This window comes from Hipposideros armiger, unplaced genomic scaffold, assembly GCF_001890085.2.
Source record: "Hipposideros armiger isolate ML-2016 unplaced genomic scaffold, ASM189008v1 scaffold_1847, whole genome shotgun sequence".
Taxonomy (NCBI): domain Eukaryota; kingdom Metazoa; phylum Chordata; class Mammalia; order Chiroptera; family Hipposideridae; genus Hipposideros; species Hipposideros armiger.
In genome coordinates, this window is record NW_017733197.1 from 28,148 (window position 1) to 34,838 (window position 6,691).

General features: G+C 42.2%; 1 long non-coding RNA gene across 1 annotated transcript in view; it reads right to left on the reverse strand.

Moving 5' to 3' along the window:
- The window catches only part of LOC109378272 (uncharacterized), a 21,296-nt gene that overhangs the window by 12,037 nt on the left and 2,568 nt on the right, over nucleotides 1–6,691 (reverse strand). Inside the window, exon 2 of the long non-coding RNA XR_002122969.1 lies at nucleotides 85–379. This is a non-coding gene — a long non-coding RNA (uncharacterized LOC109378272). The remainder of the gene's footprint in view (nucleotides 1–84; nucleotides 380–6,691) is intronic.

Consider the following 6,691-nt stretch of genomic DNA (forward strand, 5'->3'; position numbering starts at 1 on the left):
ACACACACACACACACACACACACACACACACACACACACACACACACAAACTCATAAAAAAAAGAGATCAAATTTGTAGTTACCAGAAGCAGAGGTCGGAAGTGGGGGAACTGGATAAAGGTGGTCTCAGGTACAAACTTCAAATCATAAGAGAACTAAGTACTTGGGGCGGCCGGGTGGCTGAGTTGGTTAGAGCGCGAGCTCTGAGCAACAGGGTTGCCGGTTCAATTCCCACATGGGCCAATGAGCTGCACCAGAGCTGAGCTGCCGCTGAGTTGAAAGTGGGCAGCTGGGTTGCTCCGTTGGTTAAAGCACATGTTCTTAACAAGGTTGTCAGTTCCATTTCCACATGTTGATGGTGAGCTTCACATCCTGCAACTAGATTGAAAACGGTGAGTAGACTTGGAGCTGAGCTGCGCCCTCCACAACTAAGATTGAAGGACAACAACTTGACTTGGAACTTATGGGTCCTGGGAAAAACACATTATTCCCTAATAAAGTTTAAAAAAATAAAAGAGAAAGATAATTAAGTACTGGGAATATAATGTACAACAGGAGGACTAGAGCTAACACTGTGTATGGTTTATTTGAAAATTGTTAAGGGAGTAAATCCTAAGAACTCTCATCACAAAAAAATAATCTGTCTCTTTTTCTGTATGTATATGAGATGATGGATGTTAACTTATTGTGATAATCATTTCACAGTATATGTGTCAAGTCATTATGCTGTACACCTGAACTTACACAGTGCTGGATGTCAGTATATCTCAATAAAACCAGAGGGAAAAAAAGAACTCCTCCATAAGAAAAAGGCCAACAACTCAAGAGAAAAAAATGGGTAGGACATTTCAAAAACAGAGAGTATCAAATGGTCTATAAACATAGGAAAATGCATTCAATCTCATGTAATTATGGAAAATAAAAATTTAAAAGCAACATCATGGGGGCCAACCGAGTGGCTCAGTTGGTTAAGAGTTGGCTTGGGAGCGTGAGCTCTGAGTAACAGGACCGCTGGTTCGAGTCCCACATGGGCCACTGACGCTGCACCCTCTACAGCTAAGATTATGAACAACAGCTCGACCTGGAGCTGAGCTGTCATGAGTGGCTGGCAATGGCGTAGGCTGCAGTGGGCTGCCATGAGCTACCGTGAGTGGCCGGCAGCCAGCATGAGCGGCCGGCAGCCGGCTAGAGCTGCTGTGAGCTGCCATGAGCGGCCGTCCAATGGCCAGCGACCAACTGCCTCAGCCAGGAAGAGCGCAATGATCACAATACCAACATGGGCCAGTGAAGCGATGTCCTCCACAACTAGGCTGAAGAACAAAAGGACAGCAACTTGTTTGTTCCCCTTCCCTAGTTCCCCAACACTGTTCCCCTTCCCCAATTCCCCAATAAAATCTTTAAAAATAATAATAATAATAATAATAATAATAATAATAAAAGCGACACCATGACAATACTCAGTAAAAATGGCTAAAATTCCCAACTCTGGAAAATATCAAGTGTTGATAAGAATGTGAAGCAACGGGGACTCTACACTGACTGTAGGCTGTTGTGAAATGGTGTGGGATTATCTCCCAAAGTCGGACATATGCTTAACCCGTGATTTAGCAATCACACTCTTAGAATTATTCACAATTGGAAGCATGCACATGGAAAATACATACTGGGCTATTCACAGCAGCCAAGAACTGGCAAAGAACCCCAGAGTTGGACAAGAGCGTGAATAAGTTTGGCACTTCCATAAAATGGAACACTGTACAGCAATGAAAACAAATGAACAACAACTACAAGCAACAAGCGGGTAAGAAAATGAAGTGTTAGCGAAGAAGCACGACATATTGAGAAATTCAGGATGTGATTTTTTTTTTTTACATAAAGATAGATCGGGCAAAACTAAACTAGTACACAGTGTTTAGGGACATATGGTTAGGCGATGTCAATGCTATGAAGAAAAGCACGGGGGCCGGCCAAGTGGCACTTTGGTTAAGAGCTGGCTTGGGACGCCAGCTCGGAGCAGCAGGACCCAGGTTCAGATCCCACATGAGGGCCATTGATACTGCACCCTCTGCAGCAAAGATGGTGAACAACAGCTCGACCTGGAGCTGGGCTGCTGTGAGTTGCCGGTGACTGCGTAGGCTGCAGCCCCTGCTGCAATGGGCTGCATAAGCTACCGTGAGCAGCCGGTAGCCAGTGTGAGCTGCCAAGAGCCGCTGTGAGCGGCCATCCAAAAGCCAGCGACCGATCTGCCTCACCTGGAAAGAGCGCAATGATCACAATACCAACATGGGCCAGTGAAGCAACGTCCTCTACAACTAGACTGAAGAACAAAAGGACAACTTATCTGTTCCCCTTCCCTGATTCCTCAATGCTGTTCCCTTCCCCCAATTCCCCAATAAAATCTTTTTTAAAAAGCACGGCCATAATTAACCAGAGGCCAGGGCCACCCCACCAGGAGGGGCGGTAATGAAGGGGCAGCTCACTGGAGGGGTGTCCTGAAGGGCTGGCAGTGCTGTTTCTTGAGCTGGGTGGCAGTTACACAGCGATTTTTTATAGAAATATTACTATGCCACATTCTTTAGTTTTATGACTTTCCTGAATGTTAATTTCACAATCTAAAAAAGTAGATCTATATTTACCTACCTCCCCACCTATCTAGGGAAACAATTATTCTACATTCTCATGGTTTCCTTGCGATGTCCCCAAACCACCCTCTGTCCCCGCCCCGGCCTTGTGAGGGCTGACCTAACTAGTGCAGCAGAAGCAGGAGCTGAGCGAGCCTGGCCCACTCTGCGCCCTTCCCCCTCTAACCTTCGTGAGGTGCAGGAGGACAGTTTCCCATGTGCTCCCAGCCATAAGAAGCTTAGCTGCAAGTGCAGATGGGCAGTGGGGTTAGGAGAGAGGAGACCTCAAGTGTTGGGAGGCAAGTTCAACTCAAGAGAGGCGAAGCAGATCAACTAGCTACTTCTGAGCTATTCCCTCCAACTGGAGTTTCCGAAAACTAAGAAAGGTGGTTTTTTAGTCTCTGACTTCTGTTTCTCTCTCCTTTCAAAACTGGCAGGATGAAAAGAGGATATTATTTTCTGTGGCTCTAAAATAACAAGAAAGGATAAATGATTTTTTTCTAACACAAGGGAAAAGTTCACTCTTTTCCTTTCCTTACCACTGACAACCAGGTTGTAACCTCCTGTATACACTAGAATTCAACTTTTATTTATGAAGTAACAAAATATGCAATGAGGACCTAGAATCATAAATGATACTATTAAGATTTTTTTAAGTTAGTGATTTACAATCTTAATGAGTTAATTAAAGAATTATGGTATATAGGGCAGGGGAGGCAAAAGAACAATTCCGATTATTACAGATCCCATGCTCACAGGTGCACACAATGCTCACAATGGCACACGCTCTGGAATGAGAGGCCAGGAAATGTACATAAAGAAGAAGAGCAAGTAATGCTGGACAGGAAAGCCACAGGCCTTGCTGGTTGGACCAGCTGCTTTCCCTGATAAAGCTGTAACATCCACTCTATTCCTCAGGGTTTCCTAGCCAAGACACTGCAGGGTAAAAAGAAAATTCCTTCTCCAGTCCCTTACTGTTCCTGGAAAAAAGCACTATGCTCCTTCTCATTTTAAACATCTTATTGCAAATGACTATGGGAAAAAGGGATAATAAACTTGGGAGGAATTCATTCCGAATTTATTGAGCACACATGTGCCGTAAAATGTATTAGGTTACAGGAATAACGATAAAAGACCATTTTTATCCTTCATGTGCTCAGTCTAGTTAAGGAGACACAAAAACAAGGTTAGGGGTGGGGATGCATGTACGGGTACAACCAGAGCCAGAAAAGTTCAGATAACCAGCTAGGAATTAGAGAAACGACAGTTATGTAAAGTTCTAAACGGTAAGAACTATTATAAAAGTGTTTGAGGACTATGTAAAGCTCAGAACGGCAGGTGCATGTGGTACAAATAAAATCTGTGGTGTAACAAGAGAAATTGGTGAGAGGATTGGAACACAAAATCAAAAATCCAGAAATAGGTCTATGAAAGAATTTCACATATGACAAATGTGGCAGTTCAAGTAATTCAATGAGGAAAAGGATGATTATTTAATAAATGGAGCTAGCACAACTAACATTCATCTAAGCCATCTACTGCACACTGTTTAATACAGGAACCAGTAGCCACACGTGGCCACTGAGCACCTAAGATATGCCTAGTCTGAACTCAGATGTGATGTAAGTAAAATATATACATTTCAAAGACTTAGTATGAAAAAGAACATAAAATATCTCATTAATAATTGTTGAAGGCCCGGCCGAGTGGCTCAGTTGGTTAAGAGCTCGCTCAAGAGTATGAGCTCTGAGCAACAGCAGTTGGATTTCCAGCCCGAGCTGAGCTGCCGCTGAGCTGCCAACAAGTGGCAGGATGGCTCAGCTAAAATAAACAAACAAACAAACAAATAAATAAATGTTGAGGGCCGGCCGAGTGGCGCGATGGTTAAGAACTCGCTTGGGATGCCAGAGGGCCCCGGTTCGGATCCCACATATGAGGGCCAGTGACACTGCCCTCCACAGCTAAGATGCTGAACAACAGCTCAACCTGGAGCTGGGCTGCCATGAGTCGCCGGCGACGGCGTGGGCTGCAGTCCCTGTGGCAGTGGATTGCCATGGGCTACCGTGTGTGGCCAGCAGCTACCGTGTGTGGCCAGCAGCCAGCGTGAGCGGCCAGCAGCCGCAGTGAGCGGCCGTCCAGAAGCCGGCGACTGATCTGCCTCACCCGGGAAGAGCGCAATGATGGTGCCAACTTGGGCCAGTGAAGCAATGTCCTCCACAACTAGACTGAAGAACAAAAACGACAGCAACTTGTCTGTTCCCCTTTCCCCAATTCCCCAGTGCTGTTCCCATCCCCCAATTCCCCAATAAAAATCTTTAAAAATAAAATAAAATAAAATAAATGTTGAAAATTGATTACGTGTAAAAATAACGTTTGACATAATGGGTTAAGTTGGTGAAATTAAATTTAATTTCACTTGTTTCTTTTCACTCTTTTTAATGCAGCCAGGACTAGAAAATGTAAAATTACATACTCATAAGTGGTTTGCATATTTTAATGGACAGCACTGCTGTAGAGAAAGATCTTCCCTTTACATCATATTTTTTAAAATATTTAAATTAAAAAATAAAAAAAGTATTGTAAGAAAATCTAGAAAAGTAAATTAGAATCTGGGTAAGGATGGATTTCCTAATGAGGACATGTCACATGTACATGTGTATGTATGTAGAAATTGCTAAGAAACAGACAAACAACCCAACAGGGAAAAACAGGCAAAGTACAGGATTGGAAATGCACAGAAAAACAAATCCCAATGACAAACAAATCATAACAACAACAAAAAGATATTACAAATTATTAAGGAAGAGAAAGTGCGATGCAAGTAACTAAGACATTTCTCTACTGGTTGGAAAAAAAATAAAAACATAGGTATGTAATATCTATCTCTGCTGGGGATGTGGGAAAGGGGCAAATTCATGCATTGATGCCCAGGAAAATGTAGAGAATAACAGGCTTCTAAAAAACCAATATGGCAATACCCATTGAGATTACAACTACACAATATGTTTCAACCCAGGAACCCTGTGCACTACACAGAAGGGTATATGTTCAGAGCATCTTTATTGTAACACTGTTTATGCAGCAGCAACAGTAAAACAATAACCCCAACTAAGTAAATGCCCATCTGCTGGAAAAGGTTGAAAAATATATGGTAGCTACAGAACAAGACCTGTTATTCAATCATTAAAAATGTTAAATGAAAAATAATACCAAATTTTTTTTACATTTCAAAATATAAGCACTGGCTCCACGGTAGGGAAACAGACTATCTCATAATATGCTGGTATGGGCATATAACTTTATTAATTAGACTTTTAAATTTCTCTGCCTTTTGACCCAACAGCCCAACTTCTAGAAATCTGTCCTACTAATATATGGCATGACAATCTAAAGATACATGTGCAAATATATCAAATCATGTTGCACACCTTAAAGCAATACAATATTGTATGTCAACTATATCTCAATAAAACTGGGGAGAAATAATATGTGCAAGGATATTCACCATAGCTTTTATTTAATAAGACTTGGGAAGAACCTAAATGTGTACTCAAAATAAAATGGCTGAATAAATTATATGTCTACATAATGACTAACAGACTTGATAAAGAATGAGGTAGCTCTGTTACTGAACTAAAAAGATAGAAGACAGTATAAAGTACGAAAACCAAACCTAAGATTATCTAAGCTTGAAATTTTTCATAATTAAAAAATGGGGGGATAAAAAATGGGCAGAGGATACAAAGAGGCATTTCTCCAAAGAGGACATACAGATGGCCAACAGGCATATGAAAAAATGTTCAACCTCACTTACCATTAGGGAAATGCAAATAAAAACCACAATGAGATACCACCTCGCCCCGGTCAGAATGGCTATCATCAATAAATCAACAAACAAGTGCTGGTGAGGCTGTGGAGAAAAGGGAACCCTGGTGCCCTGTTGGTGGGACTGCAGATTGGTGCAGCCATTATGGAAGTCAGTATGAAGGTATCTCAAAAAACTGGAAATGGAACTACCGTATGACCCAGCAATTCCACTCTTGGGTATCTATCCAGAGAAACCCAAGAC